Here is a 19,885-nt window from a genome sequence, read left to right on the forward strand (position 1 = left end):
GACCCGGAGCTGTGGGCGGGGCCTAGGGTAGGGCGCGGGGCGGGACCAGGGACTGTGGGCGGGGCCTAGGGTGGGACGCGGGGCGGGACCAGGGCCTGGGGGCCGGGATGAGGGGTGGCCTGGAGCGAGGTCTGAGAAACGGAGCTCAGGGACCAGACGGCTCAAGTCAAGGGCGGAGTCTCGGGCCCGGGGTGCCGGGACGCCTCCATGCGACCCCTACCACGTGTTGTCTGTCCCCCTAGGACTCCCCGCGTCCTGACAGTTACTTGTGCCACCTGTGGTTACCCATGACAATCACGTTTCTGTGTCCCCCCAGCCACACGCACCCTCAAGTATGGGCAGGGGCCATTCACGGTCGCCGCAACACCCATGACATCCCTGAGAATAAGCCTAAAAAGAAATGGGCAAGACTACATTTTTTTAAAACTCTAAACCTTGACTGTAGGATGCAATAGGAGCTCAAACTAAATTGGAAAACGTTCCATTCCCACTTGGAAGCAAAGTTGTAAGTACATAAACTCTTCATGAGTCAGTTTGTTAAGTCGATTTGATCCCAATCAAAATGTCAACGAGATTTTCAAATAACTTGATAAGACAATCCTAAGGTCATCTGGAAGAGATAATCCACAAGAGCAGTCAAGAAAATTATAAAAGAAAAACTCAAGGAGTGGAAAATTGCCCTTCTGTATATCAAAATATTATATCAAATTACAGCTATTAAAACCATGTGGTATTTGTACAGGGACAGACAAGTGGACAAGTGGAATAAAACCAGGAATCCAGAAATAAACCCAAATATACAAGGAAATTTAAGGGCCCCAAATCACTGAAGAAAAGATAGAGTCTTCAACGGTTTTGGGATTTCCATTTAAAGGAGGAAAAGGGTAAATTGAAGCCCAATGTCACACTGTTCTAAAAATAAATTCCAAGTGGCCTTAAGAGCTAAAAGTAAAAACTTCAAGTCTATTGGAATCAAATACAGGAGGACATCATAAATCTCCAGTGGAAATTTACCGTGGGGGGGGAGGGTGGCTGCCACGTGAGCCCCTTCCTCTGGGTGCGGCCTCCGTCCTCTCCAGCACCTGCCAGCGCCCAGTCCAGCCTTTCTCACCACGGGGTGGGGGCAAGCCAGCAGTGAAGCTGGGAAACAGTGCATGGATGGGTCATGACAACATGCAAAGCAGAAGGACCTATCTGCTCTCAAAAGCCTAAACTAGTGGCTTTTCTATTTTTTAATAAAAATCTTTCAAGCACACCTAAAAGTAAAGAGAAAATAGGAAAAGACCTAAGGAGCAACCACTCTGCCACACCAAAGTTTAGCATTTTCCCACATTTGCTATTTGGTTCACTTATCTCTGTTTTGTTTGCCTTGTTTTGATTTGTTAGGTCTGGATTGTGAAGAACACAGCCCTTGAGTCCCCCAGAGTCCACTCTCCTCCCTCGCTGCTCGAAGGTAACCACTACCCAGCCCGGGGTCATCATCAATGCCAAGCACGTTTTAATACTGTCCATAGTCAATGGACACTATGGTTTCACATATTTTACAATTATGCATAAATGACATCATACCTAACCTTCCATAGCTTGCTTTTCTTTCTCCTCAATGTTTCTGAGACTTAGTTACACCCAGACATTCCTTTTTTCTGCTGTACAGTCTTTCCTTGGGAGAACAGAGCAGACTTTTTTTTTATTAATCTTGTGCTGAGGAAACTGAGGTTGCTGTGGTGACAATCCTCGTCTTTGTGCCCCTCTGTTCCCCCAGCCCTCCCAGCTCCCCTCCCCACCACCCCCACCCCAACATATGTGGATGTTTCTCCAGGGGAAGACCCCAGGAGGCATCGCTGGAGTGCAGAACATGTGTACCCTCAACATGCTATGTACTGTTCCCCAAAATTCTTCTATGAACTTACAGTCCCATAGTCCAATATTGCTCCATATTTTGGCCAACTTTTGGTTATTTATTTATTTTTTTTAATTTTTTTATTTTTTTTGAGGAAGATCAGCCCTGGGCTAACATCTGCTGCCTATCCTCCTCTTTTTACTGAGGAAGACTGGCCCTGAGCTAACATCCGTGCCCATCTTCCTCTACTTCGTATGTGGGACGCCTGCCACAGCATGGCTTGACAAGCGGTGCCATGTCCACACCCAGGATCCGAACTGGCAAACCCTGAGCTGCCAAAGCGGAACGTGTGCACTTAACCGCTGTGCCACCGGCCGGCCCCCTTTTTTTATTTACTTTTAAAGATTGGCACCTGAGCTAACAACTGTTGCCAATCTTTTTTTTCTTTTGCTTTTGCTCCCCAAATCCCCATGGTGCATAGTTGTATATTTTAGTTGTGGGTTCTTCTAGTTGTGGCATGATGAGCGGTGCTATGTCCACGCCCAAAACCGAAACCTGCAAAACCCTGGGCCGCCAAAGTGGAGCCCACAAACTTAACCTCTCAGCCATGGGGCCAGCTCCTGGTATATTAATTGTCAATTGCTGCATAACAAATTACCACAGGGGCTGGCCCGGTGGCACAGCGGCTAAGTTCGCACGTTCCGCTTCTCGGCGGCCTGGGGTTCGCCGGTTCAGATCCCGGGTGCGGACATGGCACTGCTTGGCACGCCATGCTGTGGTAGGCGTCCCATGTATAAAGTAGAGGAAGATGGGCATGGACGTTAGCTCAGGGCCAGTCTTCCTCAGCAAAAAGAGGCGGATTGGCAGCAGTTAGCTCAGGGCTAATCTTCCTCAGGAAAAAAAAAAAAAATTACCACAAAACTTGGCAGCTTAAAATGACAAATATTTATGTCAACTTGAAAATCAAATCCACCTGTTATTTTACCTCAAAATGAGTTCATTTGGGAATAGCCAAAATAATTAGAATTCCGGATGCAGGACCTATGGCAGTACCTATGGCAAGCCCTACTAAGCAAGCCCAGAGAACAAGGCAGGGAGCTGCTTTTATAGAGAAAAGGGGGAGCAGGGAGGCGCTGTTCTGATGGAAAGGCCGTTGGGGGAAAGTAACAGTTCAGGGCAGCGACGCCGTCTCATTGGCTGGGCTGTTGCCAGGTGGGGAGAGAAATCTTCCTTTCCTGGTAAGGTAGTTTTACATCCTGTCCTAAGACTCAGTCTCTTTCTGGCTGGTGTAAGTGACAAGGTGTGACAGGGCGTGAGAACCCCCAACAGGCCCTCCAGTCCAGTTTCCTTAAGGTTTCTTTTATTGATTTTGCATTTATGATCCCACCGCTTCTGAGGGTCGGGATGTGGAAGCAGCTTAGCAGTGGCTCTGGATGGTTCTGGCTTGGGGTCTCTAGGAGGCTCGGTCACTTCATGGGCCACGGCTGCAGTCCTCTGAAGACGAGTGGACCTGGAGGGTTGCATGGCTGTGGTGTGGCCCGGACTCCACAGCAGTGGGCCTCCCACTGCACTGCTAGGCTGTCCTGCCACTGGGCGGCCAGCTGCCCCACAGCAGTGGGCCAGAGCCAGGCAATGGGCTTTGATGATGACCACTCACGCCCCTAGCTCCATGTGTAAGTCCAGCCACAGTCAGGGGGTGAGCACGCTTCTTGGAGGAGGAGGACTGGGGACACGTCCTTGAAAGCGCATGTGGCACACACATGAGTGCACACGCTGGACGTCCATCTAGGGCAGGCACTCAGACCAGGAGAGCCGTCACAGGCTGGAGAGGACGAGCGCCGGCCCCATAGCAGATGCTGGAGATGTGGTCCCGAGAGTGTGTCACCACCCCAGTGGGGGAATGGTCGGAGAACCAGTGGGCCACGACAAGAGAGCACTGTCGCTCTCTCCCTGGTGCCCATCATGGATGTGGACAAAGGGGAGGGTGACCAGGTGTGCAGTGGGGCTCCTATCCAGAGTAAGAGCAGGCAGCGTCCAGCCCCCACACTCGAGGACAGCGGCCCGGCTCACAAGATCCCTGCGGTCCACGTGGGATGGGGCTGGACCCTGGCGGCCTCCTTGCGGGGGGCGCTCACGGGAGCAGGAGGCTCTTCTCCCCCTCCTGCGGGAGAGGAGTGCGGGGAGCCTCCCTCTCGGCCTGGCGGGGCTGACTGCTCTGAAGACGCCCACAGGGCCACGAGATGCTGGCCCCGGGGAGGGGTCGGTGAGAGAGGGCGCGGGGCCCCGGATGCGCGTCCCCGCGTTGAGCGCCCAGGGACACTGCAGCCCGGCTGCTGCCCCGGGCGGTGGGGACGCGGGGACGCAGCTGGCGGCTGGACAGCGGAGGGGCCGGCCGGCGCGGGGGCGGAGCTGCGGGTCATTCTCCTCCAGCGCTTTCCACACGTCATGAGATTGTCTTCTTGCTCTCTTGCTCCCATCATTTCTTTTTGTTTTTTTAGATTTTATTTTTTCCTTTTTCTCCCCAAAGCCCCCCAGTACATAGTTGTATATTCTTCGTTGTGGGTCGCTCCCATCATTTCTGTTGAAAAAGTCTGCTTTGTATCTTTGCGTTCCACTTTAAAGATAGTGTACCTTTTCTTCCCCCAGATGCTTTTAAAATTTTGATTTTCAGCAGTTTTACCACAATGTTCCCAGGGGGTATTTTCTTTGTATTTATGCTATCATAATTCACAGAGCTTCTTGAATCTATGGCTTTTTGTCTTTATGTGCATGTATGTGTACACATACAAAATTTCCTCATGTCCTGAGTCCAGTGACTGAACAATACCTCACCCTCGATTTTTAAAATTCTTGGCCAAAATTGTTCAAATATTGCTTCCGGGCCATTCTCTCTCACGCCTCTCTTTCTAGGATTCCAATTACACCCCTGTTCGATTTTGACTAGGTCCTGTATTCCTCATCCTCTGTGTTTTCACTCCTTTTTCCCTCCACGCTTCCATCTGGGGATTTTCTGCTTATCTAGTTTCCGTTTCACTAATCCTCTCTTCTGCTGTGTGTAATCTGCTTTTAAAACCATCTATTCAATTGTTGGTTCAGTTACTTTATATTTCAGTTCTAGAATTTCCATTGGATTCTTTTTCTTTAGATTTCAATTCTCTGATGAAATTCCCTGTTTTTTCATTTATTTTCTTGAACATATTAATCACATGTTAAGGTTCATTCTAATAATTCCAATATCTGGTGACCTATAGATTTATGTCTGTTGCTTGTTCTTGCTTTATGCGAGCCTGTTTCCTGGCACTCCTGGTAATTTTGGAATAAATGATGATCATTGTGAAGAAAAACTGTGTGTCTCTGGGAGATGTCTTTGTTATTCAGAGAGAATTTATTTTTCTTCCGTCAATCAAATAGGCTGGGGCCCACTCCTTGATATAACCTGGCTCTGATAGGATTCCAGAGTTATTCCAGGCTTTGCAGGGCTCCCGGTCTTCCTGCTTCCACAGCAATGCCCTTCAGGGATCAAACTGAGAGTCTGAGGGGTCCCCAGGCACCTCCCTAGAATTCTGATATCTCTGCTTGGCTTTTTTTTCTCACCTTTTATTTAGGTCTGAAAATTTCTGCCAGTAATGCTTTTGTGTTTTTAACAGCTTCATTGAGGTATAGCTGACATAATCACCACACATATTAAAATTTATAATTTGATAAGCTTCCCTTTTGGTTTCTTCTTGGACCCAAAGGTTATCTGATAAGTTTGATTGGCCTTTACACCCATGAAACCATCACCACAATCAAGACAATGAGCAACATCTCCTCCCATCCAGACCCCGGGGCTGGTCCTGTCTGTCTCTGTCCTCGTTCTCCTGATCAGTCTAGACATTTACCAGTTGTACCGACCTTCTCAAAGGAGCGCATTTGGTATATTCATTTTCTCTGTTGTTCTTCTGTTTTCTATTTCATTGATTTCTACTCTGATTCTTATTCTATCCTTCCTTCTGCTTAATTGGGGTTTAATTTCTCTTTTTTTCTAGTTTTGTAAAGGAGAAGCTGAGATCATCAATTTAAGATCTCCCTTCTTTTACAAGATAGGCATTTCAGCGCTGTACATTACTAAATAGTGTTACTAAATTAAAATTACTAGTTTAGCTGAATTCCACATATTTGGATATGTTGAGTTTCCATTTTCATTCAGTTCAAAATTATTTCTAATTTCCCTTTTGATTTCTTCTTGGACCCAAGAGTTATTTGGAAGTATGTTGTTTAATTTCCAAATATTTGGGGATTTCTCAAATAAATTTCTGTAATTAATTTCTATGCAAAATGTGCACAATGCATTCAATCCTTACGGTGACAGTATGTTGCAGATACTGCTCCCATTTACAGAGGAACGCCCTGAGAATTTGAGGGGTGACAGCTCCCATCACACAGCCAATAGGAGGCAAAGCCAGAATTCAACCTGGCCCCGGGTGGTCCCTGAATCCTGCTCTCACCTGATGCACTGGAGGGCTCCTGTGTGAGGTCACTGATGGAGGCACGTGCAAAGGAGCTGGGGACCCCAGGCACAGCATTTGAGTCTGGCAGGGCAGGACTGGAGTTTCATTGGTCAAAGGAGTGGGGGTGTGGAGGTGACAACACCCACAAAGCCAAGACATTGAAAGAGTGTGGCTCAGTTGAGTGATGGCCAGAAGGTGGCTGCTGCCTGGACTAAGAAGTCTTTGCTCAGAACAGACGACAGAGCGGGAGTGAGGCACCCCGAGGTGGCGTGAGGGTATAAAGAATGAAGCCAGCTTGGAGTGAGGATGTAGGCAGCTGCCTCCCTGGGAACATCTGTCAGGTTCCCCTGGGGACCCCCAACAGCTAGCACACAGGCGACACTCACTAAGCATTTAGGACTGGCTGACAGGTGCAAGCGCTGATTGACAAGCTATAAGAGCCAAGCGTTGGGAGACGGAGGGCACCACACCCTGAGCACCCACGTGGGCTCCCGGCATGAGCAGCTCAGGACCCTCCCTGCCCTGCACAGAAGAGGAAGCCAGGGCGCAGGGAGGTCAAGCCATGTCTCCCCTCACCAGTAAACAGGGGCCCTGGGTCCTCTCCAGACCTCTCTGACCCCAGGGACACAGAGCAGACGGGGAGGGGGGCCCAGCTGGGGCCTGGGGCATAATCGTTTCTTGGAGGGGCTGCGGAGAGCTGGAGCACCGCACTGTCCTGTCAGGATGCAGAGAGAGCAGCTTTCATCTAAGCTGGAGGTTTCCTGAAACACAAACCAGGAAGGACTTCCATTCTGTAGGGCCCGAGAAAAATGACCTGCCCGCTGAATTACAGTTTCAAGGGAAAGACCAGGTGCCTGCAAACTGCCCACTCCTTGTGGCTTTCTGTATTAATCATGTTTTTTATTTCGTATATTTCATGATGCTTTGACATCCTGGGGCCTTGCAAACCTGGGTTAGATAATTCTTAGAGATAACAAACAACTCAGGGAGGTGGGGCGCTCCTTTGATATGCAAACCAACCCATCTGCAAATATGCAGACACCCCCCCCCCTCCATTTATGGGCTCCTCCAGTCCAGGACACTGTCCTCCTGCCCTAAATGCCCCCAGAGCCAGGTTCTGGACTAGAGCCCACCTTCCAGCCCAGAGGCCAATCTTAAGCCTGCTCAGCATGCCCACCTTCTTGCCCCTTCCTTCCCCTGGAAACCCCAATGAAAGCTCTGCCCATGCCTCCCCCTTGCTCCCTCTGCCTCACGACCCACACAGATGCTTCCTACATGGCCCTGCGTGGCATTCTGTGCCCCGCTGTCTGGGAACTATAAGGAATAAAGTCTTCTTTCAAAGGCAGTTGTCTTGAGTCTATTACCTTGCAATACTAATTAAGATGAATCCCAGGTACATTTTAAAACATTTTCCCACAGGCAGCCGTCAGTGCAAATGCGAGGACCAAGGCTGGGCATGCAGGCTCCCATCACCTCGCCTGAACATCACCTGCTACATGGCCGTGGGCGACTTCTCCAAGTTTGTACGTCCTCATCTGCGTGACCGGGCTGATGGCACCTCCAGCCCAGCACTGTAGGGAGCTCTAGGGGAAATAACCTACAGGCCGTGGACAGTAGCTACATTTTCAGACTGCTCAGAATGCAAATCCACCAGCCCTCATTGCGTGACTTGGTGGGGGTCAGTCCATCTTCCACCACAGAGGCCAAGGGCCAGAGCCCTGGGGTCCCACCTCCTGGCCCAGCACAGCCAGACAACCTCTGCACAGTCAGTCACCTGGAGTCTCCCACTTCCACAAGGGGCAGGAGGAGTCCCTCGTGCGGGTTCGTCTGCCTGGCCAGCATCTCTCTGGTCCCACCCCTGGACAGAGTGGAGGGAGGCCTGACCTCTTTCCATGGTTCCTTTGAACCCTGAATTCTGCAGGCCACTGGAAAGTTCCTGAGGTCAAGACATCCAGTGTCCTGAGATACAGGAGCATCGTTTCGTGAGTAGGTGCGCGGCTGTGGCCACTGCCTTTTGGGGATGGAGACTTTTCCTGGATCCATCTGCTCAGAGAAGGCACCTCCTTGATTGGTAGGAAGAATTTCACCAGGGGATGCGCCAAGGCGGGCAAGGGAGGATAAAAGCTGGCAGTTCATAATTTAGCAAGCCAGGAATCACCTCATCCTTTACCAGTGTGAAAAACCTTTAAGGCCAAATTAACACGTATGCGATTCTGCTACAACCCTGCAAGGGTCAGGCTTGGCAAATGGAGAATCTGAGGGGTCCCTGGGTGCTATGCGATCCCTGTGCTCTGAGGCTGCCTACAGTCACGGTGTCACCTCCCATGACCGTCCCTGGGGCCTCACTGAGGGCCCCAATCAGCTCGTGGTGCACAGGGTCCAGAAGTTCCAAGGGAGGCACCTGCAGGAGCACCCGGGTCCTCCGAGCAGGGCATCCTTGGGGAGAGGACCTTGAGGTTAAGGACCAGGGACCCCTGGATGTCCTGATGTCTCCAAGCCTTGGCTAACCCCAATGACCCCAGTACATATCCCAAGAAGGGAAGGACCTGGGGAGGGGACAGCGCAACGGTGACACAGCCCCTGAGTCAGAGTCCTCCTGGATTAAAGTCAGCATACAGTATTAGTCAGTAGAATAGCTGGACCTATTTCTGCAAACTCCCAGCCTACTGCAAAGTTTAACATTATGTACAAAACACAATCCCATGGCCCACAGGGGACAACGCCCACTAGTTATTCTTTGGATGGGTAAGTTTTCCTCGCTGGACAAGGACATTCCTCACCTGCTCTCCTCTAGGCTCCCTGGTCGTGGGAAGTGCCTGGCCCTCCACTCTGTGCAGGCGGCCCTCGGGACGAACCTCCCCTCCCTGCACCTCCCGTTAATCCCCTCCCGCCCCAGTTAAGTTACCCCCAACAAACATGTCAGGGCGAGTCTCACCGGTGTATGGGGTCTGGAAGTTCCCCAGGAGGTGCTTTGGGTCTGTGATGTTCAGTGCCCCTTGCAGTTCTATGACATAGAGCCCAGCTCCCACCCGGTCGTTCCATATCCCACACACTCCCGGGTGGCTTGGTGTTGGTTTTGCTTTCTGCACTGCGCCTCCCCTCCTGAAGTTTCTCTTTCTCCTGGGGGACTATCAGTTTCCAAACCTGGGCTGGTTCTTACTCCTCTCTCCTCCTCCTCTCCAAACCCAAGCAGTCACAAGTCACGCTCAGGCCATCTTTCCAGTGGCTCTCGCTCACAGCTCCAGCCAGGCTGGTCCGGGGCCGTGCGCTCCCCAGGCTCCTGCGGCCTTTCCACCTGTGGCTGGCAGATGCACCCAGACGTCCCTCTCTCCTGGATCCCACACCACCACTGATGACACAAGTCTTTGAAAAATGCCGTGTCACTCATGTCTCTTTTTCCTCAAAACTATACCGCCCCTCCCACCTCTGAGCTTGTTATGGCATAAACCCCAGCATGCCGGGCCCACCTCCATCTGGCCCGACTTTATTTCTTTGACTTAAGAAACGGGCTGGCCTGGTGGCCAAGTGTTAAGTTTGAGGGCTCCACTTTGATGGCCCAGTGTTTCACCAGTTTGAATCCTGGGTGTGGACATGGCACCACTCATCAGGCCACGCTGAGGCAGTGTCCCATGTGCCACAACTAGAAGGACCCACAACTAAGAATATACAACTATGTACGGGGGGGTGCTTTGGGGAGAAAAAGGAAAAAATAAAATCTTTAAAAAAAAAAAAGAATAGAAAAGAAACAATGTTGCTTTCGGATTACCAAAATCAATTATACAATTATACAATTTTACAATTAGTTTTGCTAATTGTAAAACATTAGAAAAATAAGGAAAAGCAGAAATTATTCCTACATTAATCAGAACGGCACTGAGGCTGGACACGGGTGTCCCACCTGTCATGAATTATCCATGACCGTCCTTTGCCGATTTCTGTATTAGGGCCTCCTGTTTTCCCTTCTCTTCCAACATTTAACTCACTTACTGGCTTATTGTGACACTGTTTCCATTGTGGGAAACACAGAGAAGTATTAAAATTTAAACACAAAGTTGCCCCTTATGCTCAGGGCCAGAATAACCCCAGGAAGAGGCGGGGGACGGGGCGGGGGAAGGCAATGTCCTGCTGGGGCTTCTGTGCCCTGTTCCTGACCCCAGGGCACACTGTGGAAGCAGCTATCTATCCTGATTTCTCACACCATAATGTACGGCGAGCATCTCCCCACGTTGTTAAAACTGCGTTCTCTCTCCCTGAAACTTCGTGTTCCACGGGGTGGATGTGCCATGGCCGATTTCGACATTTTCTCTGTCGTTAAGACATTCCTTTCCCTAAGCTCTGCTAATTTTTTTTGTTAATTTTTTTATTTTTCCCTTTTTCTCCCCAAAGCCCCCCGGTACATGGTTGCATATTCTTCGTTGTGGGTCCTTCTAGTTGTGGCATGTGGGACGCTGCCTCAGCATGGTTTGATGAGCAGTGCCATGTCGGCACCCAGGATTTGAACCAACGAAACACTGGGCCGCCTGCAGCGGAGCGCGCGAACTTAACCACTCGGCCACGGGGCCAGCCCCATAAGCTCTGCTATTTGAAATGTCGCATGCACCTGTTCCCACATCCCTGTTGACATTTCTGGTTTTACCCGCAGGATGCCATGGGATATTTGTGAGCCCGAGATCTGCTGCCAGGCCACCGGGCAGAGGGCCGCTTCGGGTCCCCGCCCCAGAGGTGCCACACCTGAGCCTCACCTGCGCTGAGCACGACCAGCGGACACCAGCCACGAGTAAACGGAGACGCCAGGGTGCTGTCGTGACCTAAGGCCACGTTAAGTCTATGTAAGTCTACATCAAGGATATGGAGAAGCGTGCATCTTGTTTTCACTCTCAATTCACAATACTGGCAACAATGCACAGACGGTCTCGAATCTTTACTACTGTGAATCATCGTTACTTCTCTAACCATTTCCACTGGGACCTTTTCACCGCCTCATAGATGTGCACGATTTCTTTAATGTTAGATACGTTATTTCAGTGAGACAGCATCTCACAAAAACAGCCCAGTGTGTCACGGGGCTGGGGCTGGGGTGGGGGCCCTCGTTCCTTTGGTTTTTCCAGGACTCAGCGAAGCCCCAGCCAGGTGGCGCCTGATGCCGGTCAGCAGCCTGCTCATTCGGGCTGGGGTTTGACTGCAGAAGCTTGTATTCTTTTCCTTTATTTCTATTACACAATTAACGCGTTCACGGCGGAGAAAATTTGAAATAAAGATAAGCAAAAAGGAAAAACAAAATCAACTGAATTCACTCCACAGAGATAATTTCTTGACACTTTGGATTCATTTCTAACCCTTTGGTATTTTTCCCTGCCTGTAAACAGTTCATTTACGTGTATAATCACATACATGTAAACACGTATTTTGTGTCCACATGCATTTACGCGTGTATTTTGTTAACCAAATAGAATCGTATTATACATTCAATATTTAGCCACTTTTGAGCCCATCATTTCTCACAGCTGTAGAATGTTCCATGGGGTGGCTGTGCCATGGCTGATCTAACCACATCCTGATCCATGACGCTGGAGCTGATTCTGTGCTCTCACCCTCAGATGCCGAGCTGGCTGGGCCTCCGGGCGCACCCTACTCCCCACTGGTCTGAGGGCGGCTTAGCGCTCCTAGCCATCCTCCAGTGGCTTCCCCAAAGGGACCTTGGTGGAGCCCCTCCAGGGCCCTGGCACCCGTTTCCCACCGAGTGCCAACACAGTGACACTGGGGTTCCATTCTCCAGATTTCTGACAGGCCACACGGGCATCTCTGTATGTGTGAAGGCCATCCCCATGATTTCCAGCCAATCCGTCTCCATCCACAGTCTTCCATGGAACATGCTTCCCTATCTCTGTTCCCATCCATTTGCAGGAAGTTTTCAGGTACCAAGGGCATCAACCCTTGGCCTACAGTATATGTTGTAGACATGTTTCTCCTGTTTGCTTTTTAATTCTACTGATGGTGGGTTTGGGGCTGCAGAGACATCTGACGTCTCCAGGTGCACAAACATAGCCTGGCTATCAGCCAGCAATTTCCTGCAGTGTTTCTATTCTCAGAAAGTGCCCTCGAGGCCACTTTCCCATTTTGCCATATTTGATGGGAGTCTGGGTGGCAGAGCCGAGGGGTTGCCCGCCTGGTCCACGGGCTCCCCATCCAGGGTGCCCCATCCCCGTCCTGCACTCCTGGCCAAGGCTGCCGCCATGCAATGCCTTCTCCTGTGAAATGCAGGTGGTGACCTTTGCACGTGTCGTAGTAGGTGTTGGGGGCCTGGCAGAGGCGCTGATAGAATCCTGGCTCTGGCGGTGCCTCTAGAGTTGTGGGTTTGGATGCAGGCCGAGTTCAGGGAAGGGGCGTGGAGCAGGAGGAGCAGGGAACGAGCTCTTTCCCATAAACTCATTCAGGAGGAACGACACTGCCTGCTACCTGTCTTTCTTTGCTTCAGAACTTTATCTTTTGTTCCAGGAAATGAAGCATCTGCAACTCTGTTTAAGGTTTTTTAAAAAATCATTTTCCTGACCCTGAAAGGATTCATTTGGAAGAATAAATCTGCAGAAACTGTGACACCCACATGCCCTGTAGGGTCCATGGCAGTGGGTGAGGAGTTTCAAGAGCCGAGTTCTTGTGAGATGAGCCCCTGAGTATTGCTTTTGAGAAGTTTGGCAACAAACAGAGCAGTACATCAAGCGGCCTTTGTCTGCCGATATCCTTTATGTAAATGCTCCCACCGCCGCCAGCTTCAAGCCGCCAGTGCGATGTCACCAATGCGATGTCGCTGAGTATGCATTGGAGAAGAGATGCAAGCGGTGTTTCCACCATCTAGATAGAAAAGACATAAACATCTCAAGAGCATGGATAATTGTAAAATGTATTAAAATTATTAGGAAGAGTGCTGTGTCTTTATTACCTTTATTTTTCATAAAATTAAGTTATATAATTTAATTTTTAATGTGGATGTGCAATGGGGGTTGTATCCTTTTGCAGATTTTTCTATTAGGTTCTTTTTCTTCCTTACGGATTTACAAGAGCATTTTATGAGTTAAAAAAATCATCTTGTGATGCATCTGTTGCAATTTTTTCCCCAGTTTGTGGTCAGAGGACTACAATTTTTTTTTTTTTGAGGCATAGACAAAATTATTAATCTTGTCCTTTGGAGTTGTGTGGCTTGCTTGTAAAAGCCCTCCTCACTCCAAGATTATAAACTCTAATTTTTTGTAGAGCTTTTATAGATTTATATGTCACAATTAAATTCTTTCTCCATCTGGAACGTATTTTGCTAAGGAGTGAGATAAAGATCCAGCCAGTTGCCTCAATTCCATTTGTGGATCATCCGCCTTCTCCCTAATGCCTGAGCTGCAGCTTCCACGTGTCCTAACTTCCCACACGACTCAGGCCCTTAACTTTGTTCCATTGATCGGTGCTCAGCGACATCGATCATCTCGTCCTTGTGACAGACCTGGTGCCTCCTCACTCTTCTTTTCCAAAAGCATCCTGGCCATATATGCTCACGTTCAGGTTTCTGTAAACATCTGAGAATTAATTTAAGTATTTCCAAATCAGCATTTTGATGAAGATCACAGTTCAGGTACAGACTAAAGGAGTGAGTAAACCTCTTTTATCTCCCAAATTTCAACACTTTCTAAGTTATCAGGTTTATCCCCTGGTCCTTTCGGTTTCTTTTGCTGTTCTAAGCAGGATCTCTTCTCCGTGGTGTTTCCTACCCGCTGGGGTTGGAGTGATGTGGGCCATGCCTCTGGCTCATGGTTTCCTTTGCCAGCTCTTCCTCATTCATCCCGTCACTCAACAGACCTGCATGGAGCCACTCCTTCTATCTAGCTCGGCCTCTGAATGAACAGGTTCCCTCATCTCCAGGCTTCCAGGTGCATCAGCCTCTGTGTGCCGGCCCAGGCCAGGTCTGAAAGTCACACCCTATAGAGGAGGCCCCTCCACGCTGCTCCCTCCTCCCAGGTTCTCAGGACTCTCCTTCCCTGTCCCCTTTCAGCTCCTGCCCCTGGGGCCCTGCACTGTCTGGGATTCCATTACACCTGCTGCCAATGGGAGGGCGCCGCCTGTTTCCTGGAAGGACTTTTCCGATAGACTATTGTCCTTATCTATCGACATTACATTGTTACTATGCCCACTGACAGCATCATCACCTGCCCACTGGGTGCGGCACGGCTCACCCTCATTCCTCCTCTCATCTTTCGCCTCCCTAGTTGTCCCTGCAATGAAGGCACAGCGACCACCACCTCCATCTCACATCTTCATCCTCCTCCTCCAGTCCATTTTCGAATCCTGGTGACTCTTCCTCCAAAATCCATCTTACAATGGATGTGATCCTGCGATTACAGCTCACCCCCTTCCCTGCCTCCCCCTCCGTCCATGCCTCCCAGGGTCTCCCACTCCACTTTTGCCCCCACAATTGATTCTCCCAGAACAACGCGGGAGCCTTCAGAAGCAGGAAGCAGATTGTCTCTCCCCACTGTGGAGAACCTTCCAGTGGCTCCCCAGGGCATGCTCAGAATAGGAGTAAAGGCCTGAGTGGGGCCGAGGCTCCCCGCCCACTCTCTACCTGTCCCCACACTTCTCATTCCTGCTGGCCCTGCTCCTGCCGGGGCGGCGCCAGTTCTGACTGTAGGACTCCACACTTGCTGTTCACTCTGCTCACTTGCTCAGAATGCTCTGCCCTAAAGCTGCACGACTCTAGAGGTTCCCATTGGCAAAAGGGCCTCCCTCATTGTTGGGGAACTCTGAGCAAATGTGTGTGACAGACCTTCTCACCTGTCTCCTTTTTTCTCTTTTTTTGGTGAGGAATATTGGCCCTGAGCTAACATCTGTGCCAATTTTCCTCTATTTTGTATGTGGGATGCTGCCGCAGCAAACCCCAGGCTGCAGAAGTGGAGCACACGAACTTCACCACCACGCCAGTGGGCTGGTCCCCTGTCATCACATTTTTTATCTCTCTTTTGCATTTTCTGTTAGCACTGCAATCTGGTTAATTTCTCCAGATCTGTCTTCCGCTTCATCGATTCTGTCTCCAGCTGCATCTAATCTGCTATTTTAACCCATCCACTGAACTTCACAAACTTTGATTTTTTTGTTGTTGTTTATAGAAGTTCTCTTCAATTTTTGTTTTTGAAAACTGCCTGGCCTTTGTTCTTATATTATCTTCTTCCTCCACATGTTTATTTTAAACCCACTTGTGTTTTCATCTATAGGCGATAACTTCAGTATCTGAAGTCCTTCACGGTCGATTCTTCTAACTCGAGCGCATGGTGGCTTGTTTCCTTTGGTGTTGTCATCTCCAGCCTAGTTGCCTTTCTCTTTGACAACTCTGCACAGTCTGGGACGAAGGAGGCCCCCCCGGGGGAATTTGTGCTTCTCCCGCCAGCCGCCTAGGACCCTCCTAACCTGGAACTCTGGGATAATGTCTTGGCTTAGGGTCTCCCAGACAACACAGGGATTATGAATTTTTAGTGCAAACCAGGCTGAGGGCAGCCCTGATCTAAACTCTTGGGGAATATTCTACCCCTCCAGAGCCTGAGCCAAGCAGACATGTTTCCTGGGTGCTCCTGACCCAGTGCTGCCCATTCTGTGGCTGGCTCCCCACTGTCCTTCAGTCCTCAGCTCAGACATCTTCCCCTTCCATCCTGTCTTGGCCACACCACTCGGGTTTATACTTCCATTCTCTGAACGTACACCGTTTTTGTGCGTTGGTTGACCTATTCATAGTCTCTCTCCAGGAGAATATAGGCTCCACGAGGGTGGGAACCATGCCCTGCTTTTTCTTTCCTATGTTCCCAGGGTTTAAAACTGGCTTGACAATCATTTATTAAACGAACAAATGTTTGAACCTTTGACTCAACTCTGTGAGGGTCGCCTGGGATGTTTCCTGGGACAGCTCCTGGTGGAATTTCTAGCTTCCACAGCAGCCAGTCAGCAGCAGTAGTTCATGGGATGCCTGCTCCATGCCAGCCACTTAGCAGAGCATCCCAGGGGTGGTGCCACATACTGTCTCGACTCATGAAGTGCAGGCTCTCGTCAGGGGTGGACAGGGCAATAAGACAGGCAGGCACTCCTAGGTGTCTGAATCTCTAACCCTATGTTGAATATCAAAGGATGGATTATTGGTGGTGCCTTCAAGGTGAGTCCACCCATCCTATGGAGTTCTTGTGCCAAATACCCACATTCCTGTTCCACCTTCATGGAGCATCTCAGACATGCCCTGGGGTCTGGAGCTCTGCAGCCACGCTTCCTGTTCACGTCATTCCCTGTGCACCTGCCCTGTACCAGGCTGCCTGAATCCCTGGTCACAACTGTTCCTTTCCTTGTGAGAGGACTGCCTCCCTGGCCACTGCTTGTGAGCCGCTGTGCCTTCCATGCAAAGAGTTTCAGCCCCAACCTCAGTGATGGTGGCTCAGCCATATGACGTGTCCCACTCATGGGAGTGGGATATGACATAAGCCACATCCAGAGGTTTCCCAGATCTGTCCATTGTTCCACTCGGGACAGCTTACTCTGCCTTGCTCCTGAAGTCAGAGAAGGCACTGAAGAGCTGTGGGCTGGAGCAGGCTGGAACCATCTGGTTGACCCAGGCCTGGGCCCTAAAGGAGGCCCTGGCCACTCACCTGACTGGCTGGAGCCACTCCAAAGGTGACAGTGCCTAGGAGTGCAGCAGCCGCCCCACGTGAGCATGGCGGAGGCAAGTGCCAGCACACTCTCTGTGGCTAACTCCAGGCCCAAGAGCCTGCAGTGCTCACGGCTCAAAGACGCACATCATGGTGCCTGGCCTGAGGGGAGCCCCACAGTGCCCACACCCTGGAGATTGCCTCCTCCCCTCTCCTGGAGGGGAGTTTCGTGCCTGCTTGGTGCTTCATCACGTCCCCAAGCCTGGGGTGTATCATCTTTTTTTTTTTTTTGAGGAAGATTAGCCCTGAGCTAACTGCTGCCAATCCTCCTCTTTTTCCTGAGGAACGCTAGCCCTGAGCTAATATCCGTGCCCATCTTCCTCTACTTTATATGTGGGACGCCTACCACAGCATGGCTTGCCAAGCAGTGCCATGTCCGCACCGGGATCTGAACCGGCAAACCTAGGGCTGCTGAAGTGGAACGTGCGCACTTAACCATTGCGCTACGGGGCCAGCCCCCGGGGTGCATCATCTTAACCCAGGCTGAACAGATGAATGAGTTTCCAAAGAGCAGGAGGTCCCAACCCACCAACTAGAAATGCCAGAGCCACCACCTGCAGGCGGAGGGCCCCCCAGCGACGAGGGGCGGGACCGCGGTAAAGGGGTGGCAGCCTTCACTCAGTCCAGTCTTCCAGGAGTTGGGGTTCCAACAGAGCGGGAGTGCTGCCGGGAAACAACCACTTGGAAATCCACGGCTTTGATTTATTTTACAAACTTGACGGGCAGGTGGCGCACTGTCAGGTCCTCAGCAAAGGTTTTCAGGGTGCCCTGTTGGGATCCCAGGACTCTAGGGAACTGTCTACTGGGGGCCTTCCTCCCCAACCACACCCAGCCACTCCAGCCGTCCAGAGAGGTTCCTCTGGAACTAAGTTCCTGCTTCAAATAAACAGCCATCAGAAAGAACAGCCGTGCTCCAAACACTGGGCTGGGGGTGGGGGCTCATTTGATGGGGTGTCCTTTCAGCTCTCAGGGCAGTCATCCTGGGACCCACGGTCCTTGGAAGGAAGATGAACATGGAATCATTTTTAAACACAGAGAGCGACAAAGCAAATAACAGGTTCTGGCCAAAAAACTAACCCTGATGACCAAAGTGATATCTGTCCACTATAGAAAACCTGGAAGATACAGAAGGCCACAATCTCATCACCACTAACATTTTTGTGTCCGTATGGTCCCCCCTTAACAAACAGACATGCACAGGGTCACAGGTACAGCGCACACAGTGTGTTTCCAGTCTCCGCCTCCCCGCCTCGCAGGAGTGTTTAAGGCTTTCCACCACAGTGGGTACCTGGTGGGCCCACACCCTGGCTTCTCCCCTTAGTAGCTGCATAAACTCATCTGCCTCAGTTTCCTCACCCTAAATGGGGATGGGACAGGACTGTCATGTCCATGAAGGGCTCACGACAGTGGCTGGCACAGAGGAGGGGCACAGCTTTACTGTGGCGGGCAACTGGTGTCAAGCCCTCAGGTGCAGGGTTTGGTCACCCCACATTTCCTCACTTGACCCACCCTCCCGCACTCCTTGCCAGGCGAGATGCTGGCGCACACAGACACCAAGTGTCAGGCGGCCCATTCATCTGACTGCAACTGTTCCTCGCTGTCCCACAGCGCAGCACGCCAAATGCTGAGGTCAATGGGTGTCTGTCTTCTGCCCTGTCACCAAAGGCAGCCTGTTCTAGCAGGGGACTGAGACCTGCCCTCCGAACACAGTCATCCCCCCATCTCATAGGTATGAGACCCGCAGGCACTCTGCCTGGCAAGAGCAGCAGTGTAAGACAACACCAGTCAGCTGGCGGAGGACAGAGGGACCCTCATGGCTCTCAGTTGTACCATCCCAAAGGAGCAGGACCATGTGGGGAACACAGATCCTCTTGTTCTCCCCAAAGCGCAACCCTGGCATTAAGCAGTCACAGCTGTTTGCAGCTCCAGATCCGGGAGTTACAGCCGGAGGAGGCTGAGCTCTTACAAAGGAGGGAGCCGGCTGGGGTACTGTGTGTGGGAGAAAGAGCTACGGGGCGCTCGGATGGTAAACCCCAAGGGCAAGGGAACAAACTCAGTTTGCCTGGGCTGGACTAGTTTCAATAAAACTGCTTGTAGACAGCAAGATACAGACAGGAACCGGGAGGGAAAAGCAGCTGTGTAACACTGTGGATACAAAGAAACGGAAGAGACGCCAGAAAAGCTTTTCCTAAATCTCAGCGCAGGATCTGGTGACTGACCAGAACCGCCGCCAAAAGGATGGGGGGAGGGGACTCCTCCCTGGGCCCCCAAACTTAGATGTCCTTTCCCAGGGCCTTTTTCCACCTTCCCTGCCTCCTGGGCCCAGCGGGCAGCTCTGGTCTTTGCCTCTTACTGGCCTGAGTCCCCAAGTTCACTGTCAGCGGCAGGGCCAGCAGCCGCCCCTGCCCCCAGACATTTGTTCTCCATTGTCTCGTGCAAAAAACGCAGAAGAGGCATTGCTGGATACTAAGAGGGCTCGGGCAGAAACGGGACACTCCAAAGGGATTCATGGAGGGTCAGTTCTACACACGGAGCCTGTGGGGCGCCCCAGGCCCCCGGGGGCAGGAACCGCAGCCACCCGCCAGGGCCTGCGGGGAACACAGGGGCCGGGGAGAACAAGGAGACGGTGGCGGGAGTCAGGAGGACTGGAGGCGTGCGGGCTTGGCGGTCTGGGGTCGGTGTGGGGGACACAAGGGACGGCAGGGGACGGGCGGGCTCCGGGGGACGAAGGGAGCGCGCGAGGGGGGCGGGGAGACTCGGAGGATGCGCTGGACCGGGGGCCGGGGACGCGCGGAGGCTTGGGGGTTGGTGCGTGGAGACATGGGGCACGCAGGGGG

Source organism: Equus quagga, chromosome 20 (genome assembly GCF_021613505.1).
Source record: "Equus quagga isolate Etosha38 chromosome 20, UCLA_HA_Equagga_1.0, whole genome shotgun sequence".
In the NCBI taxonomy this organism is placed as follows: Eukaryota; Metazoa; Chordata; class Mammalia; order Perissodactyla; family Equidae; genus Equus; species Equus quagga.